This window comes from Paralichthys olivaceus, chromosome 5 (assembly GCF_024713975.1).
Source record: "Paralichthys olivaceus isolate ysfri-2021 chromosome 5, ASM2471397v2, whole genome shotgun sequence".
Taxonomy (NCBI): Eukaryota; Metazoa; Chordata; class Actinopteri; order Pleuronectiformes; family Paralichthyidae; genus Paralichthys; species Paralichthys olivaceus.
The window spans coordinates 22,951,493-22,968,706 of NC_091097.1; the positions used below are offsets into that span (position 1 = coordinate 22,951,493).

At 42.2% G+C, this 17,214-nt stretch overlaps 17 non-coding genes and 12 pseudogenes across 17 annotated transcripts; all 29 read left to right on the forward strand.

The window, feature by feature from the left end:
- Positions 1-80: 80 nt before the first annotated feature.
- Positions 81-199, forward strand: LOC138408522 (5S ribosomal RNA). The gene has a single exon (XR_011241841.1). It is a non-coding gene; the product is annotated as a 5S ribosomal RNA (ribosomal RNA).
- A 490-nt stretch (positions 200-689) lies between these two features.
- Positions 690-808, forward strand: LOC138408523 (5S ribosomal RNA). The gene has a single exon (XR_011241842.1). It is a non-coding gene; the product is annotated as a 5S ribosomal RNA (ribosomal RNA).
- Positions 809-1,298: 490 nt separating this feature from the next.
- Positions 1,299-1,407, forward strand: LOC138409943 (5S ribosomal RNA; annotated as a pseudogene).
- Positions 1,408-1,896: 489 nt separating this feature from the next.
- Positions 1,897-2,005, forward strand: LOC138409822 (5S ribosomal RNA; annotated as a pseudogene).
- Positions 2,006-2,495: 490 nt separating this feature from the next.
- On the forward strand, positions 2,496-2,604 carry LOC138409824 (5S ribosomal RNA; annotated as a pseudogene).
- Positions 2,605-3,087: 483 nt separating this feature from the next.
- LOC138408174 (5S ribosomal RNA) lies at positions 3,088-3,206 on the forward strand. The gene has a single exon (XR_011241492.1). It is a non-coding gene; the product is annotated as a 5S ribosomal RNA (ribosomal RNA).
- Positions 3,207-3,689: 483 nt separating this feature from the next.
- LOC138409887 (5S ribosomal RNA) lies at positions 3,690-3,798 on the forward strand (annotated as a pseudogene).
- Positions 3,799-4,288: 490 nt separating this feature from the next.
- Positions 4,289-4,407, forward strand: LOC138408503 (5S ribosomal RNA). The gene has a single exon (XR_011241822.1). It is a non-coding gene; the product is annotated as a 5S ribosomal RNA (ribosomal RNA).
- A 491-nt stretch (positions 4,408-4,898) lies between these two features.
- On the forward strand, positions 4,899-5,017 carry LOC138409467 (5S ribosomal RNA). The gene has a single exon (XR_011242708.1). It is a non-coding gene; the product is annotated as a 5S ribosomal RNA (ribosomal RNA).
- Positions 5,018-5,507: 490 nt separating this feature from the next.
- LOC138409944 (5S ribosomal RNA) lies at positions 5,508-5,616 on the forward strand (annotated as a pseudogene).
- Positions 5,617-6,105: 489 nt separating this feature from the next.
- Positions 6,106-6,224, forward strand: LOC138408525 (5S ribosomal RNA). The gene has a single exon (XR_011241844.1). It is a non-coding gene; the product is annotated as a 5S ribosomal RNA (ribosomal RNA).
- A 490-nt stretch (positions 6,225-6,714) lies between these two features.
- LOC138409946 (5S ribosomal RNA) lies at positions 6,715-6,823 on the forward strand (annotated as a pseudogene).
- Positions 6,824-7,312: 489 nt separating this feature from the next.
- Positions 7,313-7,431, forward strand: LOC138408526 (5S ribosomal RNA). Its single transcript, XR_011241845.1, has one exon. It is a non-coding gene; the product is annotated as a 5S ribosomal RNA (ribosomal RNA).
- A 490-nt stretch (positions 7,432-7,921) lies between these two features.
- LOC138408527 (5S ribosomal RNA) lies at positions 7,922-8,040 on the forward strand. The gene has a single exon (XR_011241846.1). It is a non-coding gene; the product is annotated as a 5S ribosomal RNA (ribosomal RNA).
- A 490-nt stretch (positions 8,041-8,530) lies between these two features.
- On the forward strand, positions 8,531-8,649 carry LOC138408528 (5S ribosomal RNA). The gene has a single exon (XR_011241847.1). It is a non-coding gene; the product is annotated as a 5S ribosomal RNA (ribosomal RNA).
- Positions 8,650-9,139: 490 nt separating this feature from the next.
- LOC138409947 (5S ribosomal RNA) lies at positions 9,140-9,248 on the forward strand (annotated as a pseudogene).
- A 489-nt stretch (positions 9,249-9,737) lies between these two features.
- Positions 9,738-9,856, forward strand: LOC138408529 (5S ribosomal RNA). The gene has a single exon (XR_011241848.1). It is a non-coding gene; the product is annotated as a 5S ribosomal RNA (ribosomal RNA).
- A 490-nt stretch (positions 9,857-10,346) lies between these two features.
- Positions 10,347-10,465, forward strand: LOC138408530 (5S ribosomal RNA). Its single transcript, XR_011241849.1, has one exon. It is a non-coding gene; the product is annotated as a 5S ribosomal RNA (ribosomal RNA).
- A 490-nt stretch (positions 10,466-10,955) lies between these two features.
- On the forward strand, positions 10,956-11,074 carry LOC138408531 (5S ribosomal RNA). Its single transcript, XR_011241850.1, has one exon. It is a non-coding gene; the product is annotated as a 5S ribosomal RNA (ribosomal RNA).
- A 490-nt stretch (positions 11,075-11,564) lies between these two features.
- On the forward strand, positions 11,565-11,673 carry LOC138409948 (5S ribosomal RNA; annotated as a pseudogene).
- Positions 11,674-12,162: 489 nt separating this feature from the next.
- LOC138408532 (5S ribosomal RNA) lies at positions 12,163-12,281 on the forward strand. The gene has a single exon (XR_011241851.1). It is a non-coding gene; the product is annotated as a 5S ribosomal RNA (ribosomal RNA).
- A 490-nt stretch (positions 12,282-12,771) lies between these two features.
- Positions 12,772-12,880, forward strand: LOC138409949 (5S ribosomal RNA; annotated as a pseudogene).
- Positions 12,881-13,369: 489 nt separating this feature from the next.
- On the forward strand, positions 13,370-13,488 carry LOC138408533 (5S ribosomal RNA). The gene has a single exon (XR_011241852.1). It is a non-coding gene; the product is annotated as a 5S ribosomal RNA (ribosomal RNA).
- A 490-nt stretch (positions 13,489-13,978) lies between these two features.
- LOC138409950 (5S ribosomal RNA) lies at positions 13,979-14,087 on the forward strand (annotated as a pseudogene).
- Positions 14,088-14,576: 489 nt separating this feature from the next.
- Positions 14,577-14,695, forward strand: LOC138408534 (5S ribosomal RNA). The gene has a single exon (XR_011241853.1). It is a non-coding gene; the product is annotated as a 5S ribosomal RNA (ribosomal RNA).
- A 490-nt stretch (positions 14,696-15,185) lies between these two features.
- Positions 15,186-15,294, forward strand: LOC138409951 (5S ribosomal RNA; annotated as a pseudogene).
- A 489-nt stretch (positions 15,295-15,783) lies between these two features.
- LOC138408661 (5S ribosomal RNA) lies at positions 15,784-15,902 on the forward strand. The gene has a single exon (XR_011241980.1). It is a non-coding gene; the product is annotated as a 5S ribosomal RNA (ribosomal RNA).
- A 490-nt stretch (positions 15,903-16,392) lies between these two features.
- Positions 16,393-16,501, forward strand: LOC138409952 (5S ribosomal RNA; annotated as a pseudogene).
- Positions 16,502-16,990: 489 nt separating this feature from the next.
- LOC138408536 (5S ribosomal RNA) lies at positions 16,991-17,109 on the forward strand. Its single transcript, XR_011241855.1, has one exon. It is a non-coding gene; the product is annotated as a 5S ribosomal RNA (ribosomal RNA).
- Positions 17,110-17,214: the final 105 nt, after the last annotated feature.

Below are 17,214 nucleotides of genomic sequence, written 5' to 3' on the forward strand. Positions count from 1 at the left end.
TGGTTGCAAAGCAACAGAAGAACCATTGATGATGGTGATGATTCACATGTATAAAGGAGGTATTGTGGGTGGAGTTAATCGCTTACGGCCATACCACCCTGAACACGCCCGATCTCGTCCGATCTCGGAAGCTAAGCAGGGTCGGGCCTGGTTAGTACTTGAATGGGAGGCCGCCTGGGAATACCAGGTGCTGTAAGCTTTTTAGACTTTTCTTTGCAGAGGGCGCTGTTGCTGCTGCTTCAGAGGAGACACCTCTTGGAAAGAGCAGGAAAGACTGTTCATCAAAGGAAAAAAGAATATGGAACCCTCACATCATCACTGAAAGGTGAGAGTGAGCATTCATCAGATTTGTTTCTAATCAAAACACTACTTTATTCGTGTTTTATGAACATATCATTTTCAAATTGTCTTATTTGGAGAGAGCGATGAGAGAGCAGGGAGTTTACTCTGCATCAGGGAAACAACTGGATATGAAACACTGACAATATTGCTGAAGGTCACTTTTGAAAATCTTAATGATTTTTTTCTTGCAACGATATGACAAAATTGCACCTTGAGATTGATTTTGGAACAATTGACCCTCCCGCCCACCCACACCTCAAGATGCTATGGTTGCAAAGCAACAGAAGAACCATTGATGATGGTGATGATTCACATGTATAAAGGAGGTATTGTGGGTGGAGTTAATCGCTTACGGCCATACCACCCTGAACACGCCCGATCTCGTCCGATCTCGGAAGCTAAGCAGGGTCGGGCCTGGTTAGTACTTGAATGGGAGGCCGCCTGGGAATACCAGGTGCTGTAAGCTTTTTAGACTTTTCTTTGCAGAGGGCGCTGTTGCTGCTGCTTCAGAGGAGACACCTCTTGGAAAGAGCAGGAAAGACTGTTCATCAAAGGAAAAAAGAATATGGAACCCTCACATCATCACTGAAAGGTGAGAGTGAGCATTCATCAGATTTGTTTCTAATCAAAACACTACTTTATTCGTGTTTTATGAACATATCATTTTCAAATTGTCTTATTTGGAGAGAGCGATGAGAGAGCAGGGAGTTTACTCTGCATCAGGGAAACAACTGGATATGAAACACTGACAATATTGCTGAAGGTCACTTTTGAAAATCTTAATGATTTTTTTCTTGCAACGATATGACAAAATTGCACCTTGAGATTGATTTTGGAACAATTTACCCTCCCGCCCACCCACACCTCAAGATTCTATGGTTGCAAAGCAACAGAAGAACCATTGATGATGGTGATGATTCACATGTATAAAGGAGGTATTGTGGGTGGAGTTAATCGCTAACGGCCATACCACCCTGAACACGTCCGATCTCGGAAGCTAATCAGGATCGGGCCTGGTTAGTACTTCGATGGGAGACCGCTTGGGAATACCAGGTGCTGTAAGCTTTTAAGACTTTTCTTTGCAGAGGCTCTGTTGCTGCTGCTTCAGAGGAGACACCTCTTGGAAAGAGCAGGAAAGACTGTTCATCAAAGGAAAAAAGAATATGGAACCCTCACATCATCACTGAAAAGTGAGAGTGAGCATTCATCAGATTTGTTTCTAATCAAAACACTACTTTATTCATGTTTTATTAACATATCATTTTCAAATTGTCTTATTTGGAGAGAGCGATGAAAGAGCAGGGAGTTTACTCTGCATCAAGGAAACAACTGGATATGAAACACTGACAATATTGCTGAAGGTCATTTTTGAAAATTGTAATGATTTTTTTCTTGCAACGATATGACAAAATTACACCTTGAGATTGATTTTGGAACAATTGACCCTCCCGCCCACCCACACCTCAAGATTCTATGGTTGCAAAGCAACAGAAGAACCATTGATGATGGTGATGATTCACATGTATAAAGGAGGTATTGTGGGTGGAGTTAATCGCTAACGGCCATACCACCCTGAACACGTCTGATCTCGGAAGCTAAGCAGGGTCGGGCCTGGTTAGTACTTGGATGGGAGACCGCCTGGGAATACCAGGTGCTGTAAGCTTTTTAGACTTTTCTTTGCAGAGGGCGCTGTTGCTGCTGCTTCAGAGGAGACACCTCTTGGAAAGAGCAGGAAAGACTGTTCATCAAAGGAAAAAAGAATATGGAACCCTCACATCATCACTGAAAGGTGAGAGTGAGCATTCATCAGATTTGTTTCTAATCAAAACACTACTTTATTCATGTTTTATTAACATATCATTTTCAAATTGTCTTATTTGGAGAGAGCGATGAAAGAGCAGGGAGTTTACTCTGCATCAAGGAAACAACTGGATATGAAACACTGACAATATTGCTGAAGGTCATTTTTGAAAATTGTAATGATTTTTTTCTTGCAACGATATGACAAAATTACACCTTGAGATTGATTTTGGAACAATTGACCCTCCCGCCCACCCACACCTCAAGATTCTATGGTTGCAAAGCAACAGAAGAACCATTGATGATGGTGATGATTCACATGTATAAAGGAGGTATTGTGGGTGGAGTTAATCGCTAACGGCCATACCACCCTGAACACGTCTGATCTCGGAAGCTAAGCAGGGTCGGGCCTGGTTAGTACTTGGATGGGAGACCGCCTGGGAATACCAGGTGCTGTAAGCTTTTTAGACTTTTCTTTGCAGAGGGCGCTGTTGCTCCTGCTTCAGAGGAGACACCTCTTGGAAAGAGCAGGAAAGACTGTTCATCAAAGGAAAAAAGAATATGGAACCCTCACATCATCGGTGAGAGTGAGCATTCATCAGATTTGTTTCTAATCAAAACACTACTTTATTCATGTTTTATTAACATATCATTTTCAAATTGTCTTATTTGGAGAGAGCGATGAAAGAGCAAGGAGTTTACTCTGCATCAGGGAAACAACTGGATATGAAACACTGACAATATTGCTGAAGGTCATTTTTGAAAATTTTAATGATTTTTTTCTTGCAACGATATGACAAAATTGCACCTTGAGATTGATTTTGGAACAATTGACCCCCCCGCCCACCCACACCTCAAGATTCTATGGTTGCAAAGCAACAGAAGAACCATTGATGATGATGATGATTCACATGTATAAAGGAGGTATTGTGGGTGGAGTTAATGGCTTACGGCCATACCACCCTGAACACGCCCGATCTCGTCCGATCTCGGAAGCTAAGCAGGGTCGGGCCTGGTTAGTACTTGGATGGGAGACCGCCTGGGAATACCAGGTGCTGTAATCTTTTTAGACTTTTCTTTGCAGAGGGCGCTGTTGCTCCTGCTTCAGAGGAGACACCTCTTGGAAAGAGCAGGAAAGACTGTTCATCAAAGGAAAAAAGAATATGGAACCCTCACATCATCGGTGAGAGTGAGCATTCATCAGATTTCTTTCTAATCAAAACACTACTTTATTCATGTTTTATTAACATATCATTTTCAAATTGTCTTATTTGGAGAGAGCGATGAAAGAGCAGGGAGTTTACTCTGCATCAGGGAAACAACTGGATATGAAACACTGACAATATTGCTGAAGGTCATTTTTGAAAATTGTAATGATTTTTTTCTTGCAACGATATGACAAAATTGCACCTTGAGATTGATTTTGGAACAATTGACCGCCCCGCCCACCCACACCTCAAGATTCTATGGTTGCAAAGCAACAGAAGAACCATTGATGATGGTGATGATTCACATGTATAAAGGAGGTATTGTGGGTGGAGATAATCGCTTACGGCCATACCACCCTGAACACGTCAGATCTCGGAAGCTAAGCAGGGTCGGGCCTGGTTAGTACTTGGATGGGAGACCGCCGGGGAATACCAGGTGCTGTAAGCTTTTTAGACTTTTCTTTGCAGAGGGCGCTGTTGCTCCTGCTTCAGAGGAGACACCTCTTGGAAAGAGCAGGAAAGACTGTTCATCAAAGGAAAAAAGAATATGGAACCCTCACATCATCACTGAAAGGTGAAAGTGAGCATTCATCAGATTTGTTTCTAATCAAAACACTACTTTATTCATGTTTTATTAACATATCATTTTCAAATTGTCTTATTTGGAGAGAGCGATGAAAGAGCAGGGAGTTTACTCTGCATCAGGGAAACAACTGGATATGAAACACTGAAAATATTGCTGAAGGTCATTTTTGAAAATTGTAATGATATTTTTCTTGCAACGATATGACAAAATTGCACCTTGAGATTGATTGTGGAACAATTGACTGCCCCGCCCACCCACACCTCAAGATTCTATGGTTGCAAAGCAACAGAAGAACCATTGATGATGGTGATGATTCACATGTATAAAGGAGGTATTGTGGGTGGAGATAATCGCTTACGGCCATACCACCCTGAACACGCCCGATCTCGTCCGATCTCGGAAGCTAAGCAGGGGCGGGCCTGGTTAGTACTTGAATGGGAGACCGCCTGGGAATACCAGGTGCTGTAAGCTTTTTAGACTTTTCTTTGCAGAGGGCGCTGTTGCTGCTGCTTCAGAGGAGACACCTCTTGGAAAGAGCAGGAAAGACTGTTCATCAAAGGAAAAAAGAATATGGAACCCTCACATCATCACTGAAAGGTGAGAGTGAGCATTCATCAGATTTGTTTCTAATCAAAACACTACTTTATTCATGTTTTATTAACATATCATTTTCAAATTGTCTTATTTGGAGAGAGCGATGAAAGAGCAGGGAGTTTACTCTGCATCAGGGAAACAACTGGATATGAAACCCTGACAATATTGCTGAAGGTCATTTTTGAAAATTGTAATGATTTTTTTCTTGCAACGATATGACAAAATTGCACCTTGAGATTGATTTTGGAACAATTGACCCCCCCATCCCACCCACACATCAAGATTCTATGGTTGCAAAGCAACAGAAGAACCATTGATGTTGGTGATGATTCACATGTATAAAGGAGGTATTGTGGGTGGAGTTAATCGCTTACCGCCATACCACCCTGAACACGCCCGATCTCGTCCGATCTCAGAAGCTAAGCAAGGTCAGGCCTGGTTAGTACTTGGATGGGAGACCGCCTGGGAATTCCAGGTGCTGTAAGCTTTTTAGACTTGTCTTTGCAGAGGGCGCTGTTGCTGCTGCTTCAGAGGAGACACCTCTTGGAAAGAGCAGGAAAGACTGTTCATCAAAGGAAAAAAGAATATGGAACCCTCACATCACCACTGAAAGGTGAGAGTGAGCATTCATCAGATTTGTTTCTAATCAAAACACTACTTTATTCATGTTTTATTAACATATCATTTTCAAATTGTCTTATTTGGAGAGAGCGATGAAAGAGCAGGGAGTTTACTCTGCATCAAGGAAACAACTGGATATGAAACACTGACAATATTGCTGAAGGTCATTTTTGAAAATCTTAATGATTTTTTTCTTGCAACGATATGACAAAATTGCACCTTGAGATTGATTTTGGAACAATTTACCCTCCCGCCCAACCACACCTCAAGATTCTATGGTTGCAAAGCAACAGAAGAACCATTGATGATGGTGATGATTCACATGTATAAAGGAGGTATTGTGGGTGGAGTTAATCGCTAACGGCCATACCACCCTGAACACGTCCGATCTCGGAAGCTAATCAGGATCGGGCCTGGTTAGTACTTCGATGGGAGACCGCTTGGGAATACCAGGTGCTGTAAGCTTTTAAGACTTTTCTTTGCAGAGGCTCTGTTGCTGCTGCTTCAGAGGAGACACCTCTTGGAAAGAGCAGGAAAGACTGTTCATCAAAGGAAAAAAGAATATGGAACCCTCACATCATCACTGAAAAGTGAGAGTGAGCATTCATCAGATTTGTTTCTAATCAAAACACTACTTTATTCATGTTTTATTAACATATCATTTTCAAATTGTCTTATTTGGAGAGAGCGATGAAAGAGCAGGAAGTTTACTCTGCATCAGGGAAACAACTGGATATGAAACCCTGACAATATTGCTGAAGGTCATTTTTGAAAATTGTAATGATTTTTTTCTTGCAACGATATGACAAAATTGCACCTTGAGATTGATTTTGGAACAATTGACCCTCCCGCCCACCCACACCTCAAGATGCTATGGTTGCAAAGCAACAGAAGAACCATTGATGATGGTGATGATTCACATGTATAAAGGAGGTATTGTGGGTGGAGTTAATCGCTTACGGCCATACCACCCTGAACACGCCCGATCTCGTCCGATCTCGGAAGCTAAGCAGGGTCGGGCCTGGTTAGTACTTGAATGGGAGGCCGCCTGGGAATACCAGGTGCTGTAAGCTTTTTAGACTTTTCTTTGCAGAGGGCGCTGTTGCTGCTGCTTCAGAGGAGACACCTCTTGGAAAGAGCAGGAAAGACTGTTCATCAAAGGAAAAAAGAATATGGAACCCTCACATCATCACTGAAAGGTGAGAGTGAGCATTCATCAGATTTGTTTCTAATCAAAACACTACTTTATTCGTGTTTTATGAACATATCATTTTAAAATTGTCTTATTTGGAGAGAGCGATGAGAGAGCAGGGAGTTTACTCTGCATCAGGGAAACAACTGGATATGAAACACTGACAATATTGCTGAAGGTCACTTTTGAAAATCTTAATGATTTTTTTCTTGCAACGATATGACAAAATTGCACCTTGAGATTGATTTTGGAACAATTGACCCTCCTGCCCACCCACACCTCAAGATGCTATGGTTGCAAAGCAACAGAAGAACCATTGATGATGGTGATGATTCACATGTATAAAGGAGGTATTGTGGGTGGAGTTAATCGCTAACGGCCATACCACCCTGAACACGTCCGATCTCGGAAGCTAATCAGGATCGGGCCTGGTTAGTACTTCGATGGGAGACCGCTTGGGAATACCAGGTGCTGTAAGCTTTTAAGACTTTTCTTTGCAGAGGCTCTGTTGCTGCTGCTTCAGAGGAGACACCTCTTGGAAAGAGCAGGAAAGACTGTTCATCAAAGGAAAAAAGAATATGGAACCCTCACATCATCACTGAAAAGTGAGAGTGAGCATTCATCAGATTTGTTTCTAATCAAAACACTACTTTATTCATGTTTTATTAACATATCATTTTCAAATTGTCTTATTTGGAGAGAGCGATGAAAGAGCAGGAAGTTTACTCTGCATCAGGGAAACAACTGGATATGAAACCCTGACAATATTGCTGAAGGTCATTTTTGAAAATTGTAATGATTTTTTTCTTGCAACGATATGACAAAATTGCACCTTGAGATTGATTTTGGAACAATTGACCCTCCTGCCCACCCACACCTCAAGATGCTATGGTTGCAAAGCAACAGAAGAACCATTGATGATGGTGATGATTCACATGTATAAAGGAGGTATTGTGGGTGGAGTTAATCGCTTACGGCCATACCACCCTGAACACGCCCGATCTCGTCCGATCTCGGAAGCTAAGCAGGGTCGGGCCTGGTTAGTACTTGAATGGGAGGCCGCCTGGGAATACCAGGTGCTGTAAGCTTTTTAGACTTTTCTTTGCAGAGGGCGCTGTTGCTGCTGCTTCAGAGGAGACACCTCTTGGAAAGAGCAGGAAAGACTGTTCATCAAAGGAAAAAAGAATATGGAACCCTCACATCATCACTGAAAGGTGAGAGTGAGCATTCATCAGATTTGTTTCTAATCAAAACACTACTTTATTCGTGTTTTATGAACATATCATTTTCAAATTGTCTTATTTGGAGAGAGCGATGAGAGAGCAGGGAGTTTACTCTGCATCAGGGAAACAACTGGATATGAAACACTGACAATATTGCTGAAGGTCACTTTTGAAAATCTTAATGATTTTTTTCTTGCAACGATATGACAAAATTGCACCTTGAGATTGATTTTGGAACAATTGACCCTCCCGCCCACGCACACCTCAAGATGCTATGGTTGCAAAGCAACAGAAGAACCATTGATGATGGTGATGATTCACATGTATAAAGGAGGTATTGTGGGTGGAGTTAATCGCTTACGGCCATACCACCCTGAACACGCCCGATCTCGTCCGATCTCGGAAGCTAAGCAGGGTCGGGCCTGGTTAGTACTTGAATGGGAGGCCGCCTGGGAATACCAGGTGCTGTAAGCTTTTTAGACTTTTCTTTGCAGAGGGCGCTGTTGCTGCTGCTTCAGAGGAGACACCTCTTGGAAAGAGCAGGAAAGACTGTTCATCAAAGGAAAAAAGAATATGGAACCCTCACATCATCACTGAAAGGTGAGAGTGAGCATTCATCAGATTTGTTTCTAATCAAAACACTACTTTATTCGTGTTTTATGAACATATCATTTTAAAATTGTCTTATTTGGAGAGAGCGATGAGAGAGCAGGGAGTTTACTCTGCATCAGGGAAACAACTGGATATGAAACACTGACAATATTGCTGAAGGTCACTTTTGAAAATCTTAATGATTTTTTTCTTGCAACGATATGACAAAATTGCACCTTGAGATTGATTTTGGAACAATTGACCCTCCTGCCCACCCACACCTCAAGATGCTATGGTTGCAAAGCAACAGAAGAACCATTGATGATGGTGATGATTCACATGTATAAAGGAGGTATTGTGGGTGGAGTTAATCGCTTACGGCCATACCACCCTGAACACGCCCGATCTCGTCCGATCTCGGAAGCTAAGCAGGGTCGGGCCTGGTTAGTACTTGAATGGGAGGCCGCCTGGGAATACCAGGTGCTGTAAGCTTTTTAGACTTTTCTTTGCAGAGGGCGCTGTTGCTGCTGCTTCAGAGGAGACACCTCTTGGAAAGAGCAGGAAAGACTGTTCATCAAAGGAAAAAAGAATATGGAACCCTCACATCATCACTGAAAGGTGAGAGTGAGCATTCATCAGATTTGTTTCTAATCAAAACACTACTTTATTCGTGTTTTATGAACATATCATTTTCAAATTGTCTTATTTGGAGAGAGCGATGAGAGAGCAGGGAGTTTACTCTGCATCAGGGAAACAACTGGATATGAAACACTGACAATATTGCTGAAGGTCACTTTTGAAAATCTTAATGATTTTTTTCTTGCAACGATATGACAAAATTGCACCTTGAGATTGATTTTGGAACAATTTACCCTCCCGCCCACCCAAACCTCAAGATTCTATGGTTGCAAAGCAACAGAAGAACCATTGATGATGGTGATGATTCACATGTATAAAGGAGGTATTGTGGGTGGAGTTAATCGCTAACGGCCATACCACCCTGAACACGTCCGATCTCGGAAGCTAATCAGGATCGGGCCTGGTTAGTACTTCGATGGGAGACCGCTTGGGAATACCAGGTGCTGTAAGCTTTTAAGACTTTTCTTTGCAGAGGCTCTGTTGCTGCTGCTTCAGAGGAGACACCTCTTGGAAAGAGCAGGAAAGACTGTTCATCAAAGGAAAAAAGAATATGGAACCCTCACATCATCACTGAAAAGTGAGAGTGAGCATTCATCAGATTTGTTTCTAATCAAAACACTACTTTATTCATGTTTTATTAACATATCATTTTCAAATTGTCTTATTTGGAGAGAGCGATGAAAGAGCAGGAAGTTTACTCTGCATCAGGGAAACAACTGGATATGAAACCCTGACAATATTGCTGAAGGTCATTTTTGAAAATTGTAATGATTTTTTTCTTGCAACGATATGACAAAATTGCACCTTGAGATTGATTTTGGAACAATTGACCCTCCCGCCCACCCACACCTCAAGATGCTATGGTTGCAAAGCAACAGAAGAACCATTGATGATGGTGATGATTCACATGTATAAAGGAGGTATTGTGGGTGGAGTTAATCGCTTACGGCCATACCACCCTGAACACGCCCGATCTCGTCCGATCTCGGAAGCTAAGCAGGGTCGGGCCTGGTTAGTACTTGAATGGGAGGCCGCCTGGGAATACCAGGTGCTGTAAGCTTTTTAGACTTTTCTTTGCAGAGGGCGCTGTTGCTGCTGCTTCAGAGGAGACACCTCTTGGAAAGAGCAGGAAAGACTGTTCATCAAAGGAAAAAAGAATATGGAACCCTCACATCATCACTGAAAGGTGAGAGTGAGCATTCATCAGATTTGTTTCTAATCAAAACACTACTTTATTCGTGTTTTATGAACATATCATTTTCAAATTGTCTTATTTGGAGAGAGCGATGAGAGAGCAGGGAGTTTACTCTGCATCAGGGAAACAACTGGATATGAAACACTGACAATATTGCTGAAGGTCACTTTTGAAAATCTTAATGATTTTTTTCTTGCAACGATATGACAAAATTGCACCTTGAGATTGATTTTGGAACAATTGACCCTCCCGCCCACGCACACCTCAAGATGCTATGGTTGCAAAGCAACAGAAGAACCATTGATGATGGTGATGATTCACATGTATAAAGGAGGTATTGTGGGTGGAGTTAATCGCTTACGGCCATACCACCCTGAACACGCCCGATCTCGTCCGATCTCGGAAGCTAAGCAGGGTCGGGCCTGGTTAGTACTTGAATGGGAGGCCGCCTGGGAATACCAGGTGCTGTAAGCTTTTTAGACTTTTCTTTGCAGAGGGCGCTGTTGCTGCTGCTTCAGAGGAGACACCTCTTGGAAAGAGCAGGAAAGACTGTTCATCAAAGGAAAAAAGAATATGGAACCCTCACATCATCACTGAAAGGTGAGAGTGAGCATTCATCAGATTTGTTTCTAATCAAAACACTACTTTATTCGTGTTTTATGAACATATCATTTTCAAATTGTCTTATTTGGAGAGAGCGATGAGAGAGCAGGGAGTTTACTCTGCATCAGGGAAACAACTGGATATGAAACACTGACAATATTGCTGAAGGTCACTTTTGAAAATCTTAATGATTTTTTTCTTGCAACGATATGACAAAATTGCACCTTGAGATTGATTTTGGAACAATTGACCCTCCCGCCCACGCACACCTCAAGATGCTATGGTTGCAAAGCAACAGAAGAACCATTGATGATGGTGATGATTCACATGTATAAAGGAGGTATTGTGGGTGGAGTTAATCGCTTACGGCCATACCACCCTGAACACGCCCGATCTCGTCCGATCTCGGAAGCTAAGCAGGGTCGGGCCTGGTTAGTACTTGAATGGGAGGCCGCCTGGGAATACCAGGTGCTGTAAGCTTTTTAGACTTTTCTTTGCAGAGGGCGCTGTTGCTGCTGCTTCAGAGGAGACACCTCTTGGAAAGAGCAGGAAAGACTGTTCATCAAAGGAAAAAAGAATATGGAACCCTCACATCATCACTGAAAGGTGAGAGTGAGCATTCATCAGATTTGTTTCTAATCAAAACACTACTTTATTCGTGTTTTATGAACATATCATTTTAAAATTGTCTTATTTGGAGAGAGCGATGAGAGAGCAGGGAGTTTACTCTGCATCAGGGAAACAACTGGATATGAAACACTGACAATATTGCTGAAGGTCACTTTTGAAAATCTTAATGATTTTTTTCTTGCAACGATATGACAAAATTGCACCTTGAGATTGATTTTGGAACAATTGACCCTCCTGCCCACCCACACCTCAAGATGCTATGGTTGCAAAGCAACAGAAGAACCATTGATGATGGTGATGATTCACATGTATAAAGGAGGTATTGTGGGTGGAGTTAATCGCTAACGGCCATACCACCCTGAACACGTCCGATCTCGGAAGCTAATCAGGATCGGGCCTGGTTAGTACTTCGATGGGAGACCGCTTGGGAATACCAGGTGCTGTAAGCTTTTAAGACTTTTCTTTGCAGAGGCTCTGTTGCTGCTGCTTCAGAGGAGACACCTCTTGGAAAGAGCAGGAAAGACTGTTCATCAAAGGAAAAAAGAATATGGAACCCTCACATCATCACTGAAAAGTGAGAGTGAGCATTCATCAGATTTGTTTCTAATCAAAACACTACTTTATTCATGTTTTATTAACATATCATTTTCAAATTGTCTTATTTGGAGAGAGCGATGAAAGAGCAGGAAGTTTACTCTGCATCAGGGAAACAACTGGATATGAAACCCTGACAATATTGCTGAAGGTCATTTTTGAAAATTGTAATGATTTTTTTCTTGCAACGATATGACAAAATTGCACCTTGAGATTGATTTTGGAACAATTGACCCTCCCGCCCACCCACACCTCAAGATGCTATGGTTGCAAAGCAACAGAAGAACCATTGATGATGGTGATGATTCACATGTATAAAGGAGGTATTGTGGGTGGAGTTAATCGCTTACGGCCATACCACCCTGAACACGCCCGATCTCGTCCGATCTCGGAAGCTAAGCAGGGTCGGGCCTGGTTAGTACTTGAATGGGAGGCCGCCTGGGAATACCAGGTGCTGTAAGCTTTTTAGACTTTTCTTTGCAGAGGGCGCTGTTGCTGCTGCTTCAGAGGAGACACCTCTTGGAAAGAGCAGGAAAGACTGTTCATCAAAGGAAAAAAGAATATGGAACCCTCACATCATCACTGAAAGGTGAGAGTGAGCATTCATCAGATTTGTTTCTAATCAAAACACTACTTTATTCGTGTTTTATGAACATATCATTTTCAAATTGTCTTATTTGGAGAGAGCGATGAGAGAGCAGGGAGTTTACTCTGCATCAGGGAAACAACTGGATATGAAACACTGACAATATTGCTGAAGGTCACTTTTGAAAATCTTAATGATTTTTTTCTTGCAACGATATGACAAAATTGCACCTTGAGATTGATTTTGGAACAATTTACCCTCCCGCCCACCCAAACCTCAAGATTCTATGGTTGCAAAGCAACAGAAGAACCATTGATGATGGTGATGATTCACATGTATAAAGGAGGTATTGTGGGTGGAGTTAATCGCTAACGGCCATACCACCCTGAACACGTCCGATCTCGGAAGCTAATCAGGATCGGGCCTGGTTAGTACTTCGATGGGAGACCGCTTGGGAATACCAGGTGCTGTAAGCTTTTAAGACTTTTCTTTGCAGAGGCTCTGTTGCTGCTGCTTCAGAGGAGACACCTCTTGGAAAGAGCAGGAAAGACTGTTCATCAAAGGAAAAAAGAATATGGAACCCTCACATCATCACTGAAAAGTGAGAGTGAGCATTCATCAGATTTGTTTCTAATCAAAACACTACTTTATTCATGTTTTATTAACATATCATTTTCAAATTGTCTTATTTGGAGAGAGCGATGAAAGAGCAGGAAGTTTACTCTGCATCAGGGAAACAACTGGATATGAAACCCTGACAATATTGCTGAAGGTCATTTTTGAAAATTGTAATGATTTTTTTCTTGCAACGATATGACAAAATTGCACCTTGAGATTGATTTTGGAACAATTGACCCTCCCGCCCACCCACACCTCAAGATGCTATGGTTGCAAAGCAACAGAAGAACCATTGATGATGGTGATGATTCACATGTATAAAGGAGGTATTGTGGGTGGAGTTAATCGCTTACGGCCATACCACCCTGAACACGCCCGATCTCGTCCGATCTCGGAAGCTAAGCAGGGTCGGGCCTGGTTAGTACTTGAATGGGAGGCCGCCTGGGAATACCAGGTGCTGTAAGCTTTTTAGACTTTTCTTTGCAGAGGGCGCTGTTGCTGCTGCTTCAGAGGAGACACCTCTTGGAAAGAGCAGGAAAGACTGTTCATCAAAGGAAAAAAGAATATGGAACCCTCACATCATCACTGAAAGGTGAGAGTGAGCATTCATCAGATTTGTTTCTAATCAAAACACTACTTTATTCGTGTTTTATGAACATATCATTTTAAAATTGTCTTATTTGGAGAGAGCGATGAGAGAGCAGGGAGTTTACTCTGCATCAGGGAAACAACTGGATATGAAACACTGACAATATTGCTGAAGGTCACTTTTGAAAATCTTAATGATTTTTTTCTTGCAACGATATGACAAAATTGCACCTTGAGATTGATTTTGGAACAATTTACCCTCCCGCCCACCCAAACCTCAAGATTCTATGGTTGCAAAGCAACAGAAGAACCATTGATGATGGTGATGATTCACATGTATAAAGGAGGTATTGTGGGTGGAGTTAATCGCTAACGGCCATACCACCCTGAACACGTCCGATCTCGGAAGCTAATCAGGATCGGGCCTGGTTAGTACTTCGATGGGAGACCGCTTGGGAATACCAGGTGCTGTAAGCTTTTAAGACTTTTCTTTGCAGAGGCTCTGTTGCTGCTGCTTCAGAGGAGACACCTCTTGGAAAGAGCAGGAAAGACTGTTCATCAAAGGAAAAAAGAATATGGAACCCTCACATCATCACTGAAAAGTGAGAGTGAGCATTCATCAGATTTGTTTCTAATCAAAACACTACTTTATTCATGTTTTATTAACATATCATTTTCAAATTGTCTTATTTGGAGAGAGCGATGAAAGAGCAGGGAGTTTACTCTGCATCAGGGAAACAACTGGATATGAAACACTGACAATATTGCTGAAGGTCACTTTTGAAAATCTTAATGATTTTTTTCTTGCAACGATATGACAAAATTGCACCTTGAGATTGATTTTGGAACAATTGACCCTCCCGCCCACGCACACCTCAAGATGCTATGGTTGCAAAGCAACAGAAGAACCATTGATGATGGTGATGATTCACATGTATAAAGGAGGTATTGTGGGTGGAGTTAATCGCTTACGGCCATACCACCCTGAACACGCCCGATCTCGTCCGATCTCGGAAGCTAAGCAGGGTCGGGCCTGGTTAGTACTTGAATGGGAGGCCGCCTGGGAATACCAGGTGCTGTAAGCTTTTTAGACTTTTCTTTGCAGAGGGCGCTGTTGCTGCTGCTTCAGAGGAGACACCTCTTGGAAAGAGCAGGAAAGACTGTTCATCAAAGGAAAAAAGAATATGGAACCCTCACATCATCACTGAAAGGTGAGAGTGAGCATTCATCAGATTTGTTTCTAATCAAAACACTACTTTATTCGTGTTTTATGAACATATCATTTTAAAATTGTCTTATTTGGAGAGAGCGATGAGAGAGCAGGGAGTTTACTCTGCATCAGGGAAACAACTGGATATGAAACACTGACAATATTGCTGAAGGTCACTTTTGAAAATCTTAATGATTTTTTTCTTGCAACGATATGACAAAATTGCACCTTGAGATTGATTTTGGAACAATTGACCCTCCTGCCCACCCACACCTCAAGATGCTATGGTTGCAAAGCAACAGAAGAACCATTGATGATGGTGATGATTCACATGTATAAAGGAGGTATTGTGGGTGGAGTTAATCGCTAACGGCCATACCACCCTGAACACGTCCGATCTCGGAAGCTAATCAGGATCGGGCCTGGTTAGTACTTCGATGGGAGACCGCTTGGGAATACCAGGTGCTGTAAGCTTTTAAGACTTTTCTTTGCAGAGGCTCTGTTGCTGCTGCTTCAGAGGAGACACCTCTTGGAAAGAGCAGGAAAGACTGTTCATCAAAGGAAAAAAGAATATGGAACCCTCACATCATCACTGAAAAGTGAGAGTGAGCATTCATCAGATTTGTTTCTAATCAAAACACTACTTTATTCATGTTTTATTAACATATCATTTTCAAATTGTCTTATTTGGAGAGAGCGATGAAAGAGCAGGAAGTTTACTCTGCATCAGGGAAACAACTGGATATGAAACCCTGACAATATTGCTGAAGGTCATTTTTGAAAATTGTAATGATTTTTTTCTTGCAACGATATGACAAAATTGCACCTTGAGATTGATTTTGGAACAATTGACCCTCCCGCACACCCACACCTCAAGATTCTATGGTTGCAAAGCAACAGAAGAACCATTGATGATGGTGATGATTCACATGTATAAAGGAGGTATTGTGGGTGGAGTTAATCGCTTACGGCCATACCACCCTGAACACGCCCGATCTTGTCTGATCTCGGAAGCTAAGCAGGGTCGGGCCTGGTTAGTACTTGGATGGGAGACCGCCTGGGAATACCAGGTGCTGTAAGCTTTTTAGACTTTTCTTTGCAGAGGGCGCTGTTGCTGCTGCTTCAGAGGAGACACCTCTTGGAAAGAGCAGGAAAGACTGTTCATCAAAGGAAAAAAGAATATGGAACCCTCACATCATCACTGAAAGGTGAGAGTGAGCATTCATCAGATTTGTTTCTAATCAAAACACTACTTTATTCGTGTTTTATGAACATGTCATTTTCAAATTGTCTTATTTGGAGAGAGCGATGAGAGAGCAGGGAGTTTACTCTGCATCAGGGAAACAACTGGATATGAAACACTGACAATATTGCTGAAGGTCACTTTTGAAAATCTTAATGATTTTTTTCTTGCAACGATATGACAAAATTGCACCTTGAGATTGATTTTGGAACAATTTACCCTACCGCCCACCCACACCTCAAGATGCTATGGTTGCAAAGCAACAGAAGAACCATTGATGATGGTGATGATTCACATGTATAAAGGAGGTATTGTGGGTGGAGTTAATCGCTAACGGCCATACCACCCTGAACACGTCCGATCTCGGAAGCTAATCAGGATCGGGCCTGGTTAGTACTTCGATGGGAGACCGCTTGGGAATACCAGGTGCTGTAAGCTTTTAAGACTTTTCTTTGCAGAGGCTCTGTTGCTGCTGCTTCAGAGGAGACACCTCTTGGAAAGAGCAGGAAAGACTGTTCATCAAAGGAAAAAAGAATATGGAACCCTCACATCATCACTGAAAAGTGAGAGTGAGCATTCATCAGATTTGTTTCTAATCAAAACACTACTTTATTCATGTTTTATTAACATATCATTTTCAAATTGTCTTATTTGGAGAGAGCGATGAAAGAGCAGGAAGTTTACTCTGCATCAGGGAAACAACTGGATATGAAACCCTGACAATATTGCTGAAGGTCATTTTTGAAAATTGTAATGATTTTTTTCTTGCAACGATATGACAAAATTGCACCTTGAGATTGATTTTGGAACAATTGACCCTCCCGCCCACCCACACCTCAAGATGCTATGGTTGCAAAGCAACAGAAGAACCATTGATGATGGTGATGATTCACATGTATAAAGGAGGTATTGTGGGTGGAGTTAATCGCTTACGGCCATACCACCCTGAACACGCCCGATCTCGTCCGATCTCGGAAGCTAAGCAGGGTCGGGCCTGGTTAGTACTTGAATGGGAGGCCGCCTGGGAATACCAGGTGCTGTAAGCTTTTTAGACTTTTCTTTGCAGAGGGCGCTGTTGCTGCTGCTTCAGAGGAGACACCTCTTGGAAAGAGCAGGAAAGACTGTTCATCAAAGGAAAAAAGAATATGGAA